This window comes from Numida meleagris, chromosome 3 (genome assembly GCF_002078875.1).
Source record: "Numida meleagris isolate 19003 breed g44 Domestic line chromosome 3, NumMel1.0, whole genome shotgun sequence".
Lineage (NCBI taxonomy): Eukaryota > Metazoa > Chordata > Aves > Galliformes > Numididae > Numida > Numida meleagris.
The window spans coordinates 22800527-22823910 of NC_034411.1; the positions used below are offsets into that span (position 1 = coordinate 22800527).

General features: G+C 41.9%; 1 protein-coding gene and 1 long non-coding RNA gene across 9 annotated transcripts in view; one reads left to right on the plus strand and one right to left on the minus strand.

The window, feature by feature from the left end:
* The window catches only part of TRERF1 (transcriptional regulating factor 1), a 100462-nt gene that overhangs the window by 62633 nt on the left and 14445 nt on the right, over window positions 1–23384 (minus strand). For 3 of the 4 annotated variants that reach the window (XM_021389425.1, XM_021389421.1, XM_021389422.1), the window contains exon 2: window positions 9702–9757. The gene's annotated coding sequence lies outside the window, so the exon portion shown is untranslated. Of the gene's footprint in view, window positions 1–9701; window positions 9758–19588; window positions 19635–23384 lie in introns of those variants that run through there. The other variant, XM_021389423.1, reaches the window with a different exon arrangement.
* LOC110395269 lies at window positions 19991–22647 on the plus strand. Of its 5 annotated transcripts, none has more exons than XR_002436278.1 (3): window positions 19991–20095; window positions 20936–21190; window positions 21831–22647. It is a non-coding gene; the product is annotated as an uncharacterized LOC110395269 (long non-coding RNA). The 5 variants fall into 5 exon arrangements; XR_002436276.1 differs by having other exon boundaries at window positions 20095–20183; XR_002436280.1 differs by lacking the exon at window positions 19991–20095 and adding an exon at window positions 20263–20280.

Genomic DNA, 23384 nt, shown 5'->3' on the forward strand with positions numbered 1-23384 from the left:
CTACCTACACATAATACATTCTCCCAACAGCAACCTACATGGTTATGTTTTTACATTCCAGATAACAGCCACACTAGTTGAGAATGAAAAGCTAATATTAACCCCTTTCAAATGAAAAGAATACTCTCAGGATCTGTTCTTTAAAAATAATTTCCTTGGATATGCACGAGACTGCTAGTCAAATATCACAAAAATCTCAATTTGTTTTAAACAGGAGAAAAAGAACATAGGTCAGTCTTTTTCTCTCCTCAGCTTCAGCTATTCTTCAGATACACTTTTTATGCAATTGTGCAATTGTATTTCTTTAATAAGAGTAAATGTAAGCATATACAAAAGAGAGCACAAGCAACCGAAAAAGGATTAACATTTTAATACTATGGTAATATCTGAATTAGGAAGTAATTTCGAATTTAATCAATAATGAAAACCAAAATTGCATATGAAAAGAAGGCAGGTCAAATGAGCATAAACTTGTCTTAGATTGCAGACATCACAGGAGCTCCTAACTGTACGTGACTCATTAGTGCATGAAGAATACTATTTGATTCTCACACAAGGATCCATCACCATGGCATCTGGACACACAACCCTCTGTCTTGTTTCAACAAAAGAACTTCAATGATACAAGATAATACCTTGTCATTAACCACTGCCAGCTACGGTTTTCCTAAATGAAGGCCATTACTACTTTTACTCAAACCTCGTGCAACAACAGGTCATACCAGAAACTGCTGTTTGAACTTCAGATTAATCTACAGATGACCCCTACATATCCTGAAGCTAAATCAAACACAAAATAGGGTTCACCTCCTTTTTTCTCTCACAAAGTCTTAAAACCACAGAGCAGCCCAAGATTCCTCTCTTCACTAGGGTATTCAGAGCATGCCATCCTACTTCCTTCCTTTCCTCATACCATGCCCAGAAATTGGAGAGAAACAAGAACACACACACACAGCTCCAACCCTCAACCCAAAACAGCTGGTCTCTCCAACTAAGTGACCTGTGGTATGTGTATTTATCTATTGCTAGAGAGAGAATGCAGAAGCTCCTTGAGGGCTTCTCAGTATAAATGGAATGTTTCTAGGCAGCAAGGTCCATCCATAATCCTATTAAAGGCAAAAGTTGTATAGGAAGCTGCACAAATATATTCCAAGCACGTTTTTCATGTTTTTCACTCAGTAAAACCTTGTTGGATATCCTAATAGTGTTGTGTCAAAGTTCTACCTCAGCTGAGGTCTCTATTAGTGAGACTGACGGCACAACTAGTTCAACTTCAGAGGACGCTCCTAGAGAAGACTTCATTACCCTCTCTTAAGGCTACAAAAGGACATGGTTGTTTTTTTGTTTGTTGGTTGGCTTTTTTAAGTTCCAAGCTAGCAGAGGAAAGCTGAGAGAAAAAGGAGAGTTTCTTCTTCCAAGTTGTCTATTTAAGAAATTTGGAGGAAGTTGAAATGGGACACAGAAGTCTCTGTGTCATTTGCCTATCTAAAATACACTGACTAGGATAAGAACCAGTGAATGTATACTTTTCCTTTTATAAGAAGAAGCATGTAATCAGAATGATATTCACATTTTCGAACCAGAAATGAAGAAGACTGAAGTGACACCGCTAGTATTTAACATGGGTAAAATCTATCTAAGCCTACAAAAGACAAACCCAAATAAGAGTATTCCCTAGCCACCAAAAGATGGTTATGGTGGGAGGGTACCATCCCTCCAGCTCCCACAGACTTCATGGGCTGCCCTAAGCAAATTCCTTAAGTCACAAATGGGCAGCGAGATGCATAAAAACAGGCTGTGTAAAACATCCCTGTGGAAACAAAGGCATTGACCTTTTTAATCTCTAAGAGGTATTCAAATACTACACTCACAGGCAATCGTTAAAATGACTCATTAAAGTAGCATACTGTTAAGGCTCAGCATTTGAAAGCAAAAGGCTAATGAAGTACTAAAGCAACAAGCTTTTTTACCTCTTGATAAAATGGAAGGGAAAAAAAGAACCCAGCCCTGTTTGCACACTTTGCAGACAAATTCCCTTTGAAGTTTAACTTTTTTTCTTCCTGTTTAACAAAATTACTTCAACAATATAAAAGTTGGAAATAACACTACCTCAGAAGTAGAAAGTTCCTCTATTCCTTATTGGTATGCAGCACACAGACAAAAAAAAAAAAACCCACAGGAAATTGAGAGCTATTCATTTAGTTTTAGACAAGTCCTCAGGAGACTGTACATTTTGACTATTAGTTGATGCTACTACGCAACTGTCTGGCACTCAAACCCATAAAAACTAGACCAAAAAAAGCATCAACATAAAATTTTACCTTCAAGAAGAACACAAATGGTTTGAATACAATTCTCTAGAAAATGCTACTTAGCAAAACCAAAACAGCTACTCCCCCACATATATGCAATATTTAAAACAAAGAATTCAAAGTTGTAATTATGTTCACACAAATCCAATCTAGAAAGTACAAGCTGTTCAATTTAGGGAGTCAAAATCCTTTAAGCATCATCTCTAATAACACCATGTACCCCAATTCCTCTCATATTTTTTTATTTTAAGGTCCTGAGGGGATGCTAGCCATTGCCTTTACCAAGGATCTGAAAGAAGGTGTGAAGTCACTTGTCTGCGCACAACACACAACCTCAAGCAACAATGAGCAATAATGGAATCAAGTTACTTTCTGGTAACAGCTTTTTCTGTTTGAGTATAGTCTACCCAAATAGCAACTAGTTTTAAATATAGCAATAACACAAAAGTTACAAACTTACATGAATAAAAGAGAATCACAAGAAATACCCCTGGGCAACAATCCTGTAAAAAGCCGGCAGGTCATAGCAGACACAATCTAGATGCAGAACTTCCTGCACAATCCTGCAGCTAAGCAAGGAAATGTAGCCACTGGATGGATAAGAACATGATTTTGTATGAGGCAGGGTGGGAGGGAGAGTATTATCTAAGATAAATAGCAGCAAGAACAACATGCATTTCTCTTCTGCTCACTGAAGAAAATACCACAAGAATAGTTAAAGATTTAAAAAAAAAAACAAAACACATTTTATATCGAGAGTTAAAGAGTCAGCGTATTTGGTTTATCAAAGAGGATAACAGTTATCAGTGACTTAGTGACAAAATGGCTAGATGTCTCTACAAAAATTTACTCAAAAGATAAGGAATGTATTAGTCAAAACTAAGCCCAAAAAGATGCTGCTGGGCAGAGGAAAACATTTTCAGGAGTTCAGAATTAATCTCCTCTGTCTGACTATGTAATTATAGTTAATTGATACGATGTACAGTATGCTCAGACATTTATCAGCAGCAAGCTGGCAAAACACAGTATCCACAAGAAACACTTCATCTTACTCAGCTGACTAAAGCTGCGTCCCATTCCTCTAGTGTTTACATCTTCCCCACTTTGTAGTAATGCCATACATCAGACATGCACCTCTGCAGCAAGGTAAAGCCAGCCCGGTTAAGCTCCTGAAGAACAACTTCAGAAGCAGAAGCTGTTCCGTGTGCACTATTAAAATATTAAAACTAATTTTCACCATTCCAGGTCTTTGGCATTCTCCGTGACCTCAGCTCTAGGTATGTAAGGATCTTCCCAGTGCACCAGGACAGACTGCAATTCACAGCTCTGCTGCTCTAGCTAGTAATAACCAGTGCTGGAGACTCAAATTTTTGTGTGGCTGGCTGAGGGACGTGGAGTGAACTTCCCAAATAATTGCTGAAAGCAGATCTGAGCACAAAGGCTTGTAACGCCAAGATCTTCTCCCCGCTTTTCAGCTCACAGCAACTTGCATTACACAAGGACACTTGGACAAGGCATTATACGACATTCACCTTGTGGATAAAGAGACAAAAGAGTTTGCCATACTGCTGCATTCTTGGCAAAATTCTCTACTACTACAAAGTACACAAGAATGTATATAGCACAAAAAATAGAACTCTCTGTACCTCTTCTAGAGGGACGTGAATGTAATTTACAACTGCAATGCTGTCATTTATAGTTGGGAGTGAGCAACTCTACAAAGTAACAACAGAAGTTACAGGCTTTCCACAGAAGTCACTAAGTGAGAGTTCATGATCACAACAGTAAGACAGGTTGAGAGGTAACAGAGGCTCCTTCTGGGGACAGGCATCTATAAATGTATTTCACAGAACAGGTTTTCTAAAACTACAGCCCATTTCTTGGCATTTACAAAATCCACAAATGACAAGTTACCCCTTTCATTTTGGGGTACACTGGCTGAGTATGAAGATGGCAGCCTGAAAGGTTTGCCTCTGGGGCTGCAGGCAGCTTGCCACCCGACAAGTGACACTGAGAGCTGCCTCCCTGCTCCTCACATCTCCACCACCGAGATGCACGGCACAGGGCAAGCTCAGTTCCTCAAGGCATCAGCTCTTTCAGCAGGAACAGGAATTCACCACTTGCAGCTGAGGGTCAATCATGAACCAAGAGAGCACACTTTCTGTGGGAGACTAACAGCAAGCAAACTTCAGGCATTCTCAGAGCATAGTCATCAGCTCAGTCTGGGTACCTGAACTAATATTTTCCTTTATTTTAAATACCTAGGGCATTTTAAGTTTAATCTCAAATATAAATTCTGCAACTTTTCCCTCACTGGGTTCTCCCCAACGTTTTTAGAATTTTTGGATTTTTTTATTTTATTTTATTTTTTTTTTTAAATCCTTGAGTTACTAGCACTTCTCAGGTTGGGACCAGAAGCCAGAGCTCAGAAACTGCCCAGACTCCACCCAGAATGAGTTTTAGAGAAAAAAAATCAGAACATTTCCCTATCTCTCTACATCAGCGGCAAAGCCTTAGTCTCTCTGCTAGAATTTCACCATCAGCCTCAACGAAGATTTCCCTTTTAACTCTCCCAGAACCCTGTCTATAATTCAGTTAGGAAAAGAATGGTGTGAAGAGTAGAAAGCTAAGAGAGACGCGGGGAGGAAGAAGGTAAGGCGAGGAGGGCACGATCCAGATGGCCGGTATTGGTGGTTAGCATTTTAGTATCGAGAGTCAATCTGATTTGTTTCAGAAGTTGAGAGGTAAAAAACCCCATCAAAAACAACCCCCCAAACCTTTTGTGTTTTCTGTACCTAGGGTTTCTGAACAGGATTTGAGATAGGCCTCTCTGCACCAACGGTAACGATACATGGTAGGATTTTGATACCTGTAGCATCATGTAAAACAATTAATCATTTCAGCAATAAGCTACAAAGGAGTATTATCCCCTTGTTACTGAAAGGAGAGCTGACTCAAAGAGGTCCAAGGGAGTTGCCCCAAACCACAGGGTAGTCATTAGCAGAGCTGCAGTTACAAGTTCCTGGTTTCCAGTGCTACCTTCATGCTTGGATCGCAGAGTGGGCACACAGCACACTCCCCAGGTGGAAATCACCTGCTCTACACACCCCACCTCCCAGCTCTGGCCAAGCTGTCAGTGCAGTGGATGCACGCAGCCCAGGGACCCAGTAAGCGACAGTAGCTGTGTCACGTTAGTACCTTGCATTGGCTCAATTGCAAGTGGCAGACATGGTGCTGGGGGCAGCGAGAGATAGGCAACATGCAGTCCAACACAATGCACAATGACAACTGCACTCCATCTTATTTGCGCTTATGTACTCAGGGGGGAACTTCAGAACAGTTCATTTTTCAAGCAAAAAGTGAAATGGTTCCTTCCATTTTAGCCCCAAAGCTTGACTGCGCGTTTTACAGTGCTAATTTCAGTTTCTCTTAGTTGTTTGATCAAGACTGCAGACAAAGTTACCTGCATCCAACAGAACCACACAGTTCACCATGTGAATACCGTACAGTGAAAGGTAACCTTCAGCTTGAGAAACATTAGATAGGTCAATTGTCCATCTGAATGTTTACAGAAGCACAATTCTCACAACAACAAGCCTGGGAAACCTAGTGCAACAGAGATGGGAAGGGGGAAGTGAGTATTCCACTTTAAAAGCAGAACCACAGAAATTTGCTTTTCATAGCATGGTTAGTCTCAATTCATATATAACTTATAACTAGGCCTCTGTCATGTTAGTTGAACGTAATCTCCCACTTTCTGTATTCTGCCTAATATTAGCCAGTGCTGAATTCTCCAGACATTCCTTCTAACTCACTTCACCCTTTGAAGCTGACAGTTATCTACACAGTCAGGCACTGAAGTAATTTATTCTTTCAGAAGCGTTAAGCATTTACAACTTGCAACATCAAGTTGTGCAAATATTCAAATTTTCTGGAAGAAAAAGAAAAGGAAAAAGCATTTACCTTGATGTCTATGTTTATGTAGATATTTTCTCCCCCCAAAACTTTGTTATTTAGAAGCTTTTCCTTATGCATGAGAGATTTCCCATTTTCCTCCTTGTACTTTCCAGGTACTTTCCACATACTGTGACAAAACAACCAAATAACACAAGAAAGGGAACTCAAAATACCTGTTACTTTTTTATTAAAACAAACTCTCTTACTTTGAATGCTTCTCTAAGATGCCTTCTAAGGAGACAAAAATATTCATAAGCAATGTCAGAGGAAATTAGTAATTCTAATCTAACAGTGATGCCAAAATTTTGCACGTACATGCATTAACATAAAAAGAAACTACAGTGCACCAACCAGATTAGAAAGAAATCATTCTCCCACTTCACCTCAGCCTGGTCTCATCAACACTACTTGTTATTCCCCGTAAAAATCAAGAACAGAACATTCAAAATATGGAGGGAAAAAACACCAACATAAATACTTCAGGGAGATACTGAAGTTCTCAATGTATTAATCTGGTGTTTTTCACTGCCAAGAATCATTCAAAAAGAACAACCAGAAATGTTTGCAAAACAGATTGCTACTATAAAATGCATTAACACAGCATGCCCCAGCTATTAATAACAGAATATACATCAACACACTGCTTTTCAGATAATCAATATTAATTGGCAATCTAATTTGGAACTGTTAAGACAAGTGACCTTGGAGCAGCAATCCATCAGGTCTAAGCTAACGGAAGGTGAAAGTAGGCCTGGTAACTGTTACTTCCTTGTCATTTCCTTTCAAATATGACACAACGCTGTCTCAATGATCAAAGCCATTTTTATCTCACAGATGTACCTCTGAAAATAGATTAGGTCTTATAGAATGATTTTATGCTTATGATCCAAATTATCAGACAACCCCTGTAGTTCACAAGGGCCTCAGGCTCCTTGAGAAGAAGCAAGAGAGGCACAGGGAAATATGGGGAAAGGAAAAGAACATGCTGGGTGAGAGCTCTGGCATCCATCAACATCAGCACAAGCTCATCATGTCTCATGGTCATCTCGTGAACGCCTCATACACACCACACCAGGAGTAGTAGCAGGGAACAGGCTAGGAAATATCCATTAGAACTGAAAGCAACTATACATACATAAGAACGAGGAACAGCTGACAATGGGGGCCTTGAGCAAGGAGGAGTTTGAACAGGACATCCACTTCTTCCTGTGAGGTGGGAAGACAGGAAGTGGGACAGTGGCCACCTCTCTGCCCCAGGCTGCTGGGGAAGGAGCAAATAAAGCCCCTCTGAAAGCCAAGAGAAGAGAATAAGGCACAGACATTCGTAGTTCCAGATTAATTTCAACCCTGAAATGGTATCACACAAAGTGAGGACACAATCTTCTAGAGGTAAAAGACGAGAGCCAGTGGGAAGTGCTAACTTCACTCTCTCAGAATCTCATTTCAAAACCAATCCTATGATTTCTAGGGACTTGGCTCATTATTTGTACCTGCCTGGGGCTGGCAATAAAGCCACAGTGAGAAAAGGTGTTAACGCCTTAAGCTGCAGAACATGCTCGAGATGCAAAGGTCCCTAGGTGACTGTTTTATGAGATAAGAAGAGAGAAAGTAAAAAAACCAAACTGCCCACGTTAAAGAACACAGATTCATGAATATCCACTTTGCAGCAAAGAGCAATGCTTTAAACAAAAATCAAATGAATGAGTTAGATCAATCCAGTAAGTATGAGGAGCAATACCTAAGGAAAGCTTGCAGCTGACCAAGTATTGAGTCCAACCTGTGTGCAAAAGCAGTGTGCAGTACTGTATTCGCACCAGAAAAATAAAATCATTTCCAAAATCGACAGAATTTGCTAGACCAAACCAGCCTGAACACAAGCATTCATAGTTAACCCATGCTTGACTCCACACATTAGTTGTGTAAGGGTGATGGCACCATGGCTGTGGCCACCATCATGGCAATGCTGGCTGCCAGCACACAAAGGGATGGTAGTTCAGCTAAGCTGAACACTCTAAGAAGTCCTGAACGCAGATGTAATTATCCATTCTTGGAACATCGGTAGGCCAGTTCCAACATGTGGGAGTGAAGAAGATGGTTTACATAACAAGCAAGGTATGCATTTACATAATAGCGCTGCAGCCTGCCAGACCTCTCACCTGAAGAGCTGTATTTTACCAGCTATGTGCATACTGTCTACTCAAAGGTGGCCTCGTAAGCCATTAAATTAAATATTCATAGTGCAATTCAAAGGTGGTGTGAAAGGGTGTGGTTTGAATGGACAAAGGGGAAAATGTCCAACACTTGCAGAAGACTAAGAAACAAGTGAGCCTTTGATTCTTGCATACTCCATGCTGGGCTAAGAGCCACCTAAAGTTTTCAACTCTTGCTTGGGTAGCCACCCTCCAAAACGGTAACTCCACTAAGCAAACAAAACTGAAATGGAAAAAAAATAAATCAAGTCTGGCTACAAGAGCTAAATCTCTGAATTGAAGGAAAAAGGCTTTTAGTCCTGATCCTCAAGTAATGACATAATGCATTCAGCTCTTTTCACCACACTTTCCAACCAACAGCCTCAAAGAACAATAGGGATTTTGAGGCCTCTGAGTTATACAGAGCTCAGGACAACAGGAGACAAAATGAAATACATAAACGAACGAGCAGGATAGCGACAAGCTAGATGGACTGCAAGTTGAAAAACAGTGCCTGCGTCATACTACTACTACTATATGTTCAGCTGTCTGTTGTTCCAGTATGGTTATTCCAACACTTCCAGCTTTAGAGACACCTACTCCTCTTTGCCAGTGGAAACATCTGGACCAGAAACTTTTTCAGTTTTTATCTAAACACAGCTTTTTAAAAAATGTTGCTATTAAAAATCAGCAAGCATACAGATTCCTTCAGCACAGCAGTGACAGAAAATTCTTGTTTCACACTCAGACCTAGAGGTTTTAACTCACACACATTCTATCTTAATAAAAACAATCTGATTTTGAAAATATTGCAACAGGAAAAACAAGTTTCAAAGCACAGAAGCTAAAACAGCTCAAAGGTCTTTTTAGTTTTCAAATATCCTGAAGGAAGGAGGGAAAATCCCAAACCTAAACAAAAAGGCTTTTACCTCACTTGTAACTTTAAGAAAGCTCTACAATGCTAAAATAGGTATAACCAATCTGGCTAAACCCACGTCTGAAAGACTGGTATTTCTGATGTCTAGACTTTGTACATCAGTCCACCAGGAGAAAGGAGTGGGACAGAAGCTGGATAGAACCAAGATGATCTCTGCTCTGAGGATCAGCAACGGACAATGTACAAATAAGCACCTCAATTATTTGCAGAGTTTTGACAGGGAATGAAACAGCTGTCTTCAACCATAACATAAGACCAGTGAGACTGTTTCGTGTAAGAAGATGTTTATCTTACCCTCTCTCTTACCTTTTCAGACACATCTCCTTGCCCTATTCAGAATCCAGCCAGTCACAAAATTCCATCTGCAACAAAAGGAAAAGTCCATCAATACCACCCCATAACCTTACAACAAAAGACTAATAAGCAATTCAAGAAAGAAGTCAAACTTCTACTCCCATTCCAGTATAATCTCCACCCCAGGCAAATCGCCCTCCTGTCTGTGGCAATCTGGGAAACCTGGATATAAAGGTATTAATGATGTTGTAACACGTTCTGTAAGAAACATGCTCTTCCTCCTTTAGAAAGGTTAACAGAGGTGGCCAAGGCATACAGGTTGCCCTACCGAGTCATAAATAAGTCTGCAGCATCCTCTCATTAAATTAAATGAGCATCAAATTATATAATGTGCACGGTTGTAAAATGAGACCAATGGTAATGGCTAGAAATAATCACAGCAGCCTTATACATTGTGGAGACAATTTTCTGTCAGCATATCAAACCAGGGTACATTGCACCTTTTATCTGCAAGCCAAAAAACTGTCAGAACAGTCTTTCTTAAATATGGCAAAGCATGCAAGACGTGGATGGTACAAAGCTCTCATGCACAACTTTAAAATGATGCCTACTCTGATCAAACGCATTTAATTTTTTACCACCTTTACAAACCAATCTTGCAACGAAAAAAGTTTTTTCAGGTAAGCATAATGCAATTTAGCATACCTTAGATCCCAAAAGAGTATCATGAACCTAATAAACAACGCTGCAACTTCGGAATGAATAGTCTGCAATTGTGACAGACTGGGGTTCGAACAAACTCTGCCATGACACCGTTAAGTAAAGGAGGCATGACATGCAAAACTCAGCCAGCCGGTGAGCCAACAGGACAGACGGGAGACTTCCAGTTGGAAAAAAAATACCTTGAAAAGCTCAGGAGACTGACTAGAGAGAGAAGTATGAGCCAAGGAGCTAAAATCCCACCAGACAAACCCCTCCACATGCCCTGTTAGCGTTTTCAGCACTCTGCCCACCAGCACCAGAGCTTGTTAGTCCACTGCCAGGCTGAAAAAGACCAGAAACGTACATGAAATGGGACGCTATGAGAGAATAGGGATGGTGTCCTTTTAAAAGACTCATTTCTCAGCCCAGTTATCTGGGGGGAGATATGGCAGGAACTGAAGGACTTAAAGCTAATCATTTTCATGTTCACTTATGTTTGCTATAATGACTCTGCAAAGAGTGTTCCCATGCCTAAAGCACAAACTTGTGCCACCACCTCCCCACCAGCAGGACAGAACGGTACTCGGTTCCCCAGTCAGGAGGGCTGCTGTAAGCTGTGGTCCTGGTGCCTTTCTGTGGTATGCTTTCTTTTTTTATGTGTAAGTTAGCACAGGCTTGTAGAGCTAAAAAGAAACCTGTCATACACTGAATACCATTTCCTCATCTTCCACTGACACAGTTTACTCCCTCCTCTTATTTCCTCTTCTCAGTTGCCATTTGCTTCATTCAGAAATACCTTTTACTCATAAAGTCCACTGATCATTTTGGTTTTAGCATAACCAGAAACACCTTAACAACATTATTTCACTGAAGTTTTTTGTTTTGTTTTGTACAAAGTCTTTAGCTCTCACAACAGAAAACGCTGAGGAACTGGAAAGCCACTGGCCAGCCACGTATCGCTGTGCTCCTACTCTCCTGCCAGCCCTGACTTTCCTCATGGCTCAACCTCTTCCTGGCTATTTTCAGACAGACTGCAACAATCATACATGAACAATGGGGAAGTTTGTTTTACTCAAAGAGCAAGTGCTTTGCAGCTTCCAATGTAAATATTTTAATTAATAGATTTCTTTAAAAAAATATATTTTTTAACTCTCTATTGCCCCACTAGTGCTGACATTCACCCAGAGCTATGGTAACAGACTCGGCACTTGACACAGAAGTACAGCACTGAACAACAAGGTTTGTTGACTTCAGGAAAAGCACATTCTGAAGCAAATCAAAACTGACGGGGAATTTGCTGGGGGGACCCAGGAGGAAAAGTATGAAAGCAAAATGAGTCTGCTCAGTTCCTGCACCAGGCTAAGGGCTCGTACTAGCTCCCGTCGAGATAGCTGTCCCATTTTAATAGCCAGCTTGTAGAAAACCACAACCTAAACTGTTTCCAAAGCAACATTATGCCTAATGACCAGGCTACAAGGAAAAAAAAACAACGTGATGACTATCTCCTTGCCTCAACCATCAGTATGGCAGCTCCAAATCACACCAACACTGCATCCCCTCCACAGAAATGCTAACACCTTCTCCTGAGTGTTTCACAAGTGAAACATTGTGGATCCCACCAGTGGGAAGGGACATAAATGCTCTTACGCTATGTACCACTGTTTTGGCACAACAGAAGGCAGCAGAGCAGACACTGGGCGGTACTGCAGTGCTACTGTGGCCCAGCAGCTGGCTCATATACCTGCAGCTCTCCCACCGACCACGCCATGTCCCTCTTCCACCTCGGACAAGGGGACACACACTGGATGTGCTGCCATTGGCAGATGGCTGGCATTTGGGATTTTACTTTATTTTTAAATAAAGTGGGACACAGATGGTGCTGTTCCTGTTTTCTCCGAGCCCGACTGGAACGTGAACACAAGCATGTATGAGCAGGGAAGCTCAGCCCCATGGCACGTTTCTGCACAGACCCATCGAGACCAAACAGCCCTTCGAGTGGCTGTGTTTCCCTTCCCTTGCCTTTCTCTCAGTGGAGTCATTGCTCCTCTTGTACCAACCTCTGCACATCTGATGCCTGCTAGCAACAATTCCCATGTCATCCCCAGGCAAAATCCTTACCACCCAAAACCACTGCATTCATGCAGGGTGCTTGTGAAGCTCCCTAGGTGCTGCGATGCCACCAACGATCATCCATGCCAGCATCCCCTGCTGCCCACCCAGCTGCAGAGACTACAAACTGAACGAGTGGCAAGATCTCCAGATTGCAGTTCATTGAGAACAAACCTTCCAGATACCTAAATTAGCAAATGATAACTATTAACCACTCCCCATTAGGATGGGGAGGAGAAGGAATGCCTGGCTGTTAATTGAGAGAAATACTCTAATTTGCCGGTAGCAGCAGGACACCCTGGGGACCACGATGCTGTTGCTGGTTCTGCAGGGGAAACAGAAGTGCCAGGGAGGCCGTTGCTGCTGTGGAAGGAGGCAGACAGCAGCAGATGTATTACCTGCACAGCGTGCAACACCATGGTACCTGCACTGAGAGGATGCTGAAGGGCAAGGATGGAGGGATGGATGGATGGACGGACAGATGGATGGATGGAAGCTCCCCTCATGGCAGGGCCTCAAATGCATGAATGCTGGGAAAGCTCTCCTACCAAGTGCCCCAAGCTTGCACCAGTCCTTTCATTCTCCCCTTTTGACCTCTCCCAGGGTACCACCATCCTCAGCTTTTTCACATTCCTATTGAACAAGGGCCATAAAACCAATGCAGTTGTACCAACTTCTCTGCAGTCTTCACACTGGGGCAAGGAGCAGAAACGCTCCCCATAGGAGCAGCACATTCATAAACTCCTCATGCCTATGAGATGGAAAAGAACAGATGAATGCTAATCCCACCTCTGTGCCTCCAGCAGCAGTTTGCACTCTCCCACACAGAGGGAGGCCAACCTGTCTGGAAAAACATAGACTGCGGACGGATGGCAAACTCCCTTTTACACTGAGTCTTGTACAGTAAGGAAAGTGAAAGTCAACCACCACGCTGCTGGTGGAAGATCAGAGCGCTCTGAGGGGCTGCTTTTATGCAAACAGCAGGGCTAGACTGCTCAGGACTGCATCCGCACAATGTATGCGCTATATAAAATATTCTGCTCACACACTACTTGCACAGTGTAACATTTCTTATGGGGATTGTAATTATTGACGGAGTACAATCTTGTCTAATTGTAGGAACACAGAAGTTTACAACATACAAGAAGAAACGCTCCATGTGAGATGCTGACAAACCTAGGACTCCTCTGCAGCCCACCTGACTTCAAACATCCACTTCCTAAACATGAACAGGCCGGCAATAAACACAGCAAATATGGAGCTCAGAGCAGCTGCCACCACGTTTCTTGAGCAGTTCTGTGTCTAAAAGGTGTCTCTGAGCATACAGTACTGTACGTGCACCGAATCAGAGCCAGGAGGAGCAGCTCTAGGCAGGAAATCGAAGTGCATCTTAGATTAGCACAGTGCTATGCTCAGATTTGGTTTTGATTCACAAACCTTACTGGCATTGGCTAAGCGGCTGATTAAAGTTGTGTTGAAAAAAAAAGTCAGCTAAAATAAATCCCCCAACATACACGAAGTTGCCCTGGCAGCAGCCAGCACCTACAAGACTGATGCAAGATGTACCTTTCTCAGCATGCTTCACAGCCCCCTGTTCATACTTCTCTATCTCCCTCTCAAGTTGCAGGCAGTCGATTCCCACACAGGAGGATGTAGCAGTGGGAGCACATAGAGAGCCCCAACACCACTTTAAAGCACTCCACTGCCTGCTGAGATGCCTCACAACTAACCACAGTCCAGCACCAACTTGGCTACAAACAAATATTCAACTGCACTTGGGCAGGCTTCCAGCTCTCACCATTAATTCCAAAGTGAACGAACCCAGAGCCATCCCACTGCCCAAAGACAGCAGACCCGGTGCTCAGATGCACACCCCAGTGATTGCAGCCATGGCTTTGATTCTGCTGATACCTGCCTGGCAGGAGCCACTCTGACAGGATTCGCTGCCTTGCCCTAGCTCACATAAATCACAGCAGTAGGGATGCACTGCAGCTGGTACCTCCATCAAGGGCAGGGTGGAAGCTTTCCCGCGGCACCCTAGAGGAGAAATCTGAGCCTTGAAGGGAGAACTTAGATGCAGACTGAGGGGAAAAATGCATTATTTAATATTAGTATTTATTAATATCCGGGCTTCAACAGTGGATAAACAGACAAGGATCTCTCTGCCTGTGCACATACTTAAGAGAACTGTTTACACATGAAGTTCAAAAGGATGTCCTCATTTTATAAATAATTTGATCCGATGACTACATCAGAAAAAAAAAAAGTGCATTTTAAAGCTACAGAGAGAAGCGTAACACCTGGTTACTGATGTCTAAACAGTGGGGGGCAAAGACTAAACAAAAAGGTCTCTCAAACTCAGCAAATAGTTCTCAGCACACACCGAACTGTGACTGTTCCAATCGAGGACTTCCAAAAGTTTGCTTACCAGCAAGTCATTCTAAACACTCATTACTTCAAGGCCCCTTAGAAGGCCAATGCTCCTTCTGTTGCTTCCACCCAACCACACAAACCCCCAGCCATGCTCTCCCCATTCTGTTTCACGTGCACAACATGCCAGGAAGGGTGCACGCAGAACCATGGGGCATGGAGTCTGCGACTGGCATGGGGAGAAGTTGTGCTCCTCTCTCCTACGAAGGGGGAGAAAAAGCTGAGTTGGACCCGTGTGTTTTGTTTTCCTTTGTCACACGCTCACTGATGTGTGCATATATGGCTGTAGCTGTAAGCATATGCAATTTGCTTGAGATCAATCATTTTGCATGCCAAGGAAGTAGAGGAAACAAACCCTGCACACAAGAAACTCATTACTCTATAAAGAAACAATATTTCCAGCAAAAATTCGCTCTCCACTTCAGTCAAATGCACAAACTTCGCTTGTTCCCAGTTTTGTTGCTCAGTGGGGAAAGTATCTGTGATCAGCAACAGCAGCCCAAGCAGTCTCAAAAGATGTTCCAAGAGGTATGTGCTAACCAAAGTTTTGAGCAGACTTATAGCACATAATATTTTCCTGCAATGTCCATTTTTACGGTCTGCTGCAAGCCACAACACCAGGTCATACTGAGAACACACAGACTATGGAATGTTTTCAGTTCAAAGGGAGAGACAATCAAGAAAAATGGAACGTGACTTTTTTACATTTGTTTTTAAAGCCGTATATATGCAATTTTAGTGCAGCTAAATGTTGTGTAGCTGCAGATACACAGCGTCAGTAAGATACATCTGACAATAGAGTAGAACTACAACTTTTAAGGACACCCATGTTTTTGGTCCAGAGGAGTACCGTGGACTGCAAGCCTTTAACTTGAAATCAGTGACCACATGTGGAAAGAAAGCCTTGCCAGGCTGCGATCCCTGATGATGACTTCATCCTGCACAGCTCCCTTGAAAAGCATCAGCTGAGACATCTTGCCCAAAGCAGCTCCTGCAGAGCACAACTCAACCAAAGAGGAGACAAGAGTGCCAAAAATAACAATAAAAGTTTTTCCCTCAAATAATGAGGTATCCTTTATAATTCAGCCCTATAAAACCGGATTCGTCAAGTTCTAAATTGGGTTACAGCAATATTTCATTACAGTATAAATCTTCTTTACACTCTAGTAAAGATGCCTAATAATTTAATATGCTATGTATATATATATATATTTTTAAATCTGGAACTCGTCAAAAATTGCCTGAAATAGGCATCTCCTTTATAGTTCATTTTCCATACACATATAGCTTCCAAATTGTAACTGGTTCACATTCTTTGCATGGAAAAACATTTGCAAAGTGTGTTCGTGTGTGGACTAGGAAAGGCCGTAATTATCTCTCGTGGGTTTCTCAGGTAGGTCAATGCACATCCTACACAGGTTTCAGGATTACCCCACGATAGTCAGAGCATCGGGTTTTTATTTGTGAAGGCAGTAGAACCACTTGAAAAGAATTCATCAACAAGTTAAAATTTCAAAAGAAGAAAGAATTCCAGATCCAGAAGTTTTAGAGCATTTACTTTTAAACAGTAGCAAGTTTTGCAGCACTTTTTGACTGCAATACGTTACCACGAAGGATTCTAAATTAAAACTGTTTCATATATTGTTGTTTCAGTGGCCGACATGCAAATTTAAGCAAATAAAATATGCTTAAATGGGCAGAGAGGAAAAAAAACTCGCCAGCACTCCTTGTTATTAAAACTTGCAACTCTCATTCCTTCCTAGCTAATCAGGTCTTCAATACAAACAGAAACTGTTTCAATGCAGTTACTGTAACACGACCACACAAACCGGCACCGTGAGAAGTTCAGAGGATGACCACATCAGCACTACAGAACATAGGCATTTTTCTTCATCAAGTGGGTGCGGTGAGAACTGCTATGAAAAGTTAAGCTTTGAAATCTGTAAAGAACTGATGTCACTTTCTTTCTGCGCCCAAGAAGCGGGCATTGTTTGCATCCTCGCTTCCTGCTGTCTCTTCTCTTGTCCTTCAGGTAGCACAGCACAACCAGCGTCCAGCATCACAGTGCTTTGGTGCTAGGATCATCAGGGGAAGTTGGGATGAATGTTTTAAATCTCAGCAAGCTTCTTTAATAGCAATTCAGTGAAACCTGCACCAGCCATTACGAACACAGAAGGCAGACTGCTCTTATATTTATCTCTTATATTTATCTTATGTATCTCTAGGAGCACGTGTGTAATCTTGTTCTTTACCCAGCCAAGACAAGGGTCATCCATAGCACATTGAGAAGCTCATTCATGGCCCGATCTCACAAAATCCCTCCAGGACAGTGCTCCAGAAAGCATCTATATCACGTGTACAGCAACAGAGACATATCTGACCAGTCCCTTATCACACGGCCACACGCCATGGAGCAGAGCCTCAATGGGCTTAAGCTGAGATAGTGAGTGGCACAGCCTTGCCACAGCCTGCTGCCATTGCCTTCCATGGCAGCTTTAAAGGAGAAGGAAAAAGTTTCATTTATGTGTATTAAAAAAGGAAAAATGTTGTTGTTGGTTTTGTTTTTTTTTTAGCTCTATATATTTTACACCGCAGTACGGCTTTCACAACAATATTATTCTAGTTGCCAGACTCACCTTTCCAACAAATTAAGTATCAAGCAATTCCTAAAGAGTGAAGCCATCTTGAAGCTGTTCATTGCAAAACACCGCAAATAAATAAAAATAAACAGAGAAAGCCAGGTTCCTGCCATCCCAGGAGCTCGCTGACCCTCATTCACCCAGCCTTCTATGACAGTCTGGTTTTCTGCAGTCAGTGCTAGGACTAAGGCTGGGAACAGGGAGCACCTTAGCTCACCATTCCTCCTAGCATTCCTAGGAAACAATCTGTCTGAAAGATTTTTATTCTTTCCCTTAAACAAGAATACTGTTACTTCCGATTAATGGCCAGCCCGTTTCCCTACAGCTTTTTAAGAATGAGGGTGGCATTTCTGGCCAACGAGGAAGTGAGGCTCAACTGACAGCTGCTGGGCTGATGCTGACCAGCAAGAACTCTACCAAGTACACTGAAACTCTTCTGCATTTACAGCTCCATTAACAAATTAAAAAATCCATGGAAAAAATGGTATTCAGGTATTGAAATGGTACTGGCCTTAAAAACATACTTTTAGCAGATTTCTGCTGTCTTTATAATTGCCCAGATCAAAGTGGGACCTGTCTTGATTCTCATCATTCTAAATGTACTTCCCCAGGCAACTCAGCTAATTCAAAGCACCTATTACAATTAACTTCGCTTCTGTTATTCTACTCAGTGCTTTGTGTTTCACAACATCTGCAGTTGTATACAAACCAAGTACATGTTAGTATTCATTTGGTTTTAAACAAGTGGCATACAAGAAAGTAGATATAAATACCTGGCCCTACATTACCAAATCACTAATACCTCTACCAAATATTTCTGTTCCGTCAGTATCCTTCTTTAAAGCAGACACACATAAACACAAAAACCAAAACTTTCTCCCTAGAACAGCAATTACTTGCTGAGAAAAAATGATGTTTTTCTTTCCTGGAGTAGTTTTATAGCTGGGAATACGATACGTAAAGAATTAGCTAAAATCATGTGCTTGCACGTTGGTTAGTCAAAATATTTTCAAGAAAGTTTAGCCAACAGTTATGTCTAACATGCATAGTCACATAGGTGGTGCTGTCCTCAGAATACTACTGACAAGCATTTGTATAAGCAGCAAAGGAAGGACGTGAGTGTTAATTGCACAGGTGGATCACCTCACCAATGACACTCAGAGCTTTATAGATTTATAAGTAACAGTATAAATTTTTAACTATTACAGCCTTGGTTACTCTTCATACCTGGCAGAGTTTGCATCCCAATGCATTTAATCTTGATTTTGAAATCATGATATACCAATTAAATTATTAAAATCCTAAACATTCACTACTGCCCTCTCTTTCTTCAAACCACACATGCACAAAAAAATAGAAAAGTCTCCTGCACCTCTTCCCAGAAGCATGCTTTCTAGGTTTTCACTTATAGAACAGACTGGAGCCTGCACCAGCTGATCTGTGCAAACTCCGATGACTCTGTTTTCAAAATAAAAGACAGGAAATTAGTCATGGTAGAGAAGCATCGATAGGGGACAGTTTGAGTGGCCATCAGCAAGATGCGCATGTAGGATGTGAGACAGAAGAAGATTGGTATCTAACATTTCCTTCCTCTCCTCAGATAAAAAAAAAAAAAAAAGAAAGAAAAAACTAGGGAGTTCTTCCTTCCCTACTGCAGACAACCCTAGAGGGTGGAAAGGGCCAATGCTGGCCTTAATGCACCACCTGCAGAAGCAGCAAAACCAGAGATCTGGTGGGGAAATTCCCCAAAGTCAAACACACATGGAGTTGCACAGGGCTGGTTAGATAGTGACTTTATTACGTGTCTCAGAGCGCTGTCAAATAAAGATCACAGACCTGCAAGGCATCAGACTTACAGAAGAACAGTCCTTTCCAGCCAAGTGATACCTGTTTAGTCGAGGTCAACAGAACATCTGTGTCCAAAAAAAAACACAGAACATCCTAAAAACACATAGCCTCCCTATGGTAAACCCAAAGGAGAATACCACCATACCTCAAACCTATAACAAGAAAACTTACTCGGTGGAAAGCTTGGTAGGAGCTGGGCTGTGCCCCAGCACAAGGATGCACTGGAACACGGGTGAAGTCACAGAGCCCTGGCCAGCCAGGCTCACCCAGTGGGCAGCCAACAAGTGGCAGCACTGCTCACAAGGAAATTCTAGAAGCTAAAGCAATCAGCAGCTCCCCCTTAGACAAACCTGAGCAGCTTATTTTGGCTACCAGCCAGAGCTAGATCTGAGCTCTGCAGCTCCAGTCCAACAGATTTCAGCAATTACAAGAAGTATGTGCTGGCTGCTTGCAGTGCCGGCTCCACGCACCTTATAAGTCTGCTCTTCTCAAGGATGGCACCAGAAACAGTCAATGCTCAACAAAAAAAGTGTTTTTACTGCTACCTGCAAAAGGCCAACACCACAGGCAAGGAGACAAGCATCATGTTTTCCTCCACGAGCCCATTCTGCTCGTCCTAGCACCATGCCAAGCCTACTCAACTCTCCAACACATGCGTACATGGGAGACAGCACAGAGGTTGTTAAGATTCTCTAGCCCACAAGCTCCACACCCTTCATGCCATGTCCTGCCAGAGATGCAGGGAAGCGGTGGAGTCACCTTCCCTGTAGGTGTTCAAGAAACGTTTAGATGTTGTACTGAGGGGCATGGTTTAGTAGGAAATATTGGTGATGGGTGGACAGTTGAACTGGATGATCTCAGAGGTCTTTTCCAACTTTGGTGATTCTATGATTCTATGCTATGAGGGCAAGTACAGAAGAAGGAAAGGAAATAGCCCTGTCTGTTGAAAGAAGAGGAAGTGAGTGATGGAGCAGTTGTTATCAAGAAAGAGACATACTCCTAAAGCACTGCCACACCAACAGCACAACACTGAGACAGGGCACCCAGCAGGCCTACTCTAGTAGAAGCGGTTTGTAAAAAAAAAATCTGCTTTTTCCACACTTCCATATCGCTCACACAGGATGAAGGAGGATCAAAAAGGCCCTCTGCGAAACCAAGAGAAAATCATGCAGCAAAGAGGATAAGAGCACGTCCACCATGGTTGGACTTGATGATCTTAAAGGCTTTTCCCAACCTAATGAATTCTATGAAATGGGAAACCATAAAGAAATAGGAACCCATAGACTGAAGTAGCTTAGCTAGAGGGACAGTAAGGGTGCAGCTTCCACAGCAGCTCTGAGAGCTGCAAGATGACTAGGAGAAGAAAGGACCTTTATCTTCATTCAAGGACACCAACCTTTCAAAGCTACCTTAGGCAATCACCAAACCATTACAGCACCCTGCCCTAACAAACGCCTTTCAAAGCTCTCAGCACAATGCTTTGCCTTTCCTTACTTTTTCTCCTTTGCCTCTTCTCAGACCCTGCAACTGCCTCCTAGCTTCCCTTGCTATCTCATGTATTTGTGCATGATCCTGAACACACCAGCACAAAGGCACGATGAGGCCAGCCTGCTCCCTCCCCAGGCAGAGAGAAGCTGGGAGGAGGAGGGACTGGACAGAAGAGCTTCCACCAACCTCAGCTGGCAGCAATCACAATTTGGCCAAATCCAATTAACCCACCTGCAACCCTGCTTTCTGGCAGACTGGTGACTCCAGACTGGAAGGGCTTTACAGGTAACTCTATTTTCTTTACTGATGCTGTTTTCTTTTGTTCCCATTAACATTACTTGCTTATTTTTTGAAAAGTAGGGAATCTAATCATCAGTTACACTAAGAGCTGTATAACGCAACCAAAGTTTTTCCCTTTTAGACAGGGATGCACCTTCTAAAGTAAATTTTAGTCCCTTTCACCATGAAAAAGCGAGAAAGAAGTTTGTTTTGTTTTTTTAAGTTTTAATATTCTCCCTGTAAATACTCCCCTTTCCAATCACTGGTATAAGTTTTCCAGATTTCTAACCTTATGGTAATTATATAGGTTACTTTACTTCAAACTTCAAATGGTATTTAACAGTAAACATGATGTTATGGGTCTTGTTTTTTTAAGCTTACTGGGATCATTACTTTACTCCAACTTCATACAACAAGGAAAGAGAAAAATACACACAAGCAAAGATAGTAAGAAGTAAGGTAGATTAAGGCTGTGATTTAGTACAAAAAGTAAAAACTAATGAATGAATAATGCAGGAATGATGGTTTAGGTTATTGGGTTGTATGTAGGGATACAACTATGCGACAGGGCTCATATTGATACCATACACAAATGTTTGGTGAGTTGGAGTTTCTCTTTTGCTTCCTGTCACGTTCATTTACGCAGTCTGTCCCTGCAGCCTTGACACAGTGCCATGCTGCCCGACGCCTGCTTTGTCTCCTGGAGACAAGAAGCCTGCCTTTGGTCCAGATTCATGCAGTTCTACCACCCTTCAATGTATGTTTCCTTAGGGATAAGAAAATAAAACCCAGAACATGCAGACTCTTTCTTGCCCAAATGAATTCACCATTTTTTTCTGGACATTTCTGGACCTAAATACATGGTATTTCCCTTAGAAATAAATCTCCTCATCCCAGGAAAAAATATGACAACAGAAAGCTATTCGATACTATTTGTATTTAGAACTCAACAGTTTCAAGACCAATCTTCTTTAGTTATTAAAGCAAGTCAGGAAGATAGTGTGAGGAGGTTAAACTTACACTTCAAATCCACTGCTTCTGCTATTCAAGAGTTTTAATACGGATACTATCCCATAAACCTTTCAGCATCATATTTATGAGCAGAGGGACGCATTTATTTCTATCCATGGAAAAGATGGAGTAGATGACCAACACATCACTGGTGAAAACTGCTATGCAATAAAATAACCCACAGCCACCTGAATTTATAAATTCTTCTAACAAAGTAACGTGTGCCAAGCCAAGCAATTCTGATGAATTACATTAGAAGCCTATAGATTTCACAGAAATAACTTGCACAGAGCTGCATCTGCGCAAAGACGTACGTGCATTCATGCTTCTGAAGGAAAATAAATTCTGACTTCTCACATCCAGGTATTTTCACTTGAGCATAAACCTGTAAGATTATTAACTATAATAAAGCTCTAAAATGGATGCTAAAACCATGTTTGAGGGCAGCATCAGACGTTCCAAAAACATATATAAGCTGAGTTCTAGTGCACTATATAAAGGCAAGTTTCAACTGGAAAGCTTTAATGTGATTTGTGGTACTTTAAAAGCACTCTTATAACAATTTTAATAGTTTAAAATATTGGAGCTTAGTCCCAAAGAGAAACAGCTAGTGCTAAACTGCCATTTTAATGGAATTTTTGCACCCTCTCTCCTCACTCTACTTTATAAATAAACCTCTAGACTTTGTATTGATTTTTTTTTTTAACATGATAGATCGAGCCTCTCTGGCAGAGAGGGCCGAGGACCAGCCCATGAAAAATTACAGGTTCACAATTTCTGAAAGGGACAACAATAACAAAGCCCCCAAGGGAAAACTACTGCACTATAATATATATATGCGCGTGCTTATTGCTCTCCAGATTTGCGGTGTATGCATACATATACACATCAAGACCTCTTTACTAAGCTTACTGTCAGAAACAATTAAAAGAATATCATACACAGTTACATCACGTGCTGTACATCTTTTTCAGTTACAAAGCACAAACTCATTTCAGCGTCTGACCTAAGTAAGGCTCTGAAGTGGTATGGGTCACGCCACCAGAACTGTCTCAGGGAGGAGGAAGTTCTGTAGTAGCAGTTCAAGTTCAGGAGATGAAAAGGTAAAATCCTTCGAGAAAGTCTTGATGGTAAATACAGCAACAGCATGCCTAAGTTACTGCACTTAGCAGGTGTTGCAGCCTCCAGG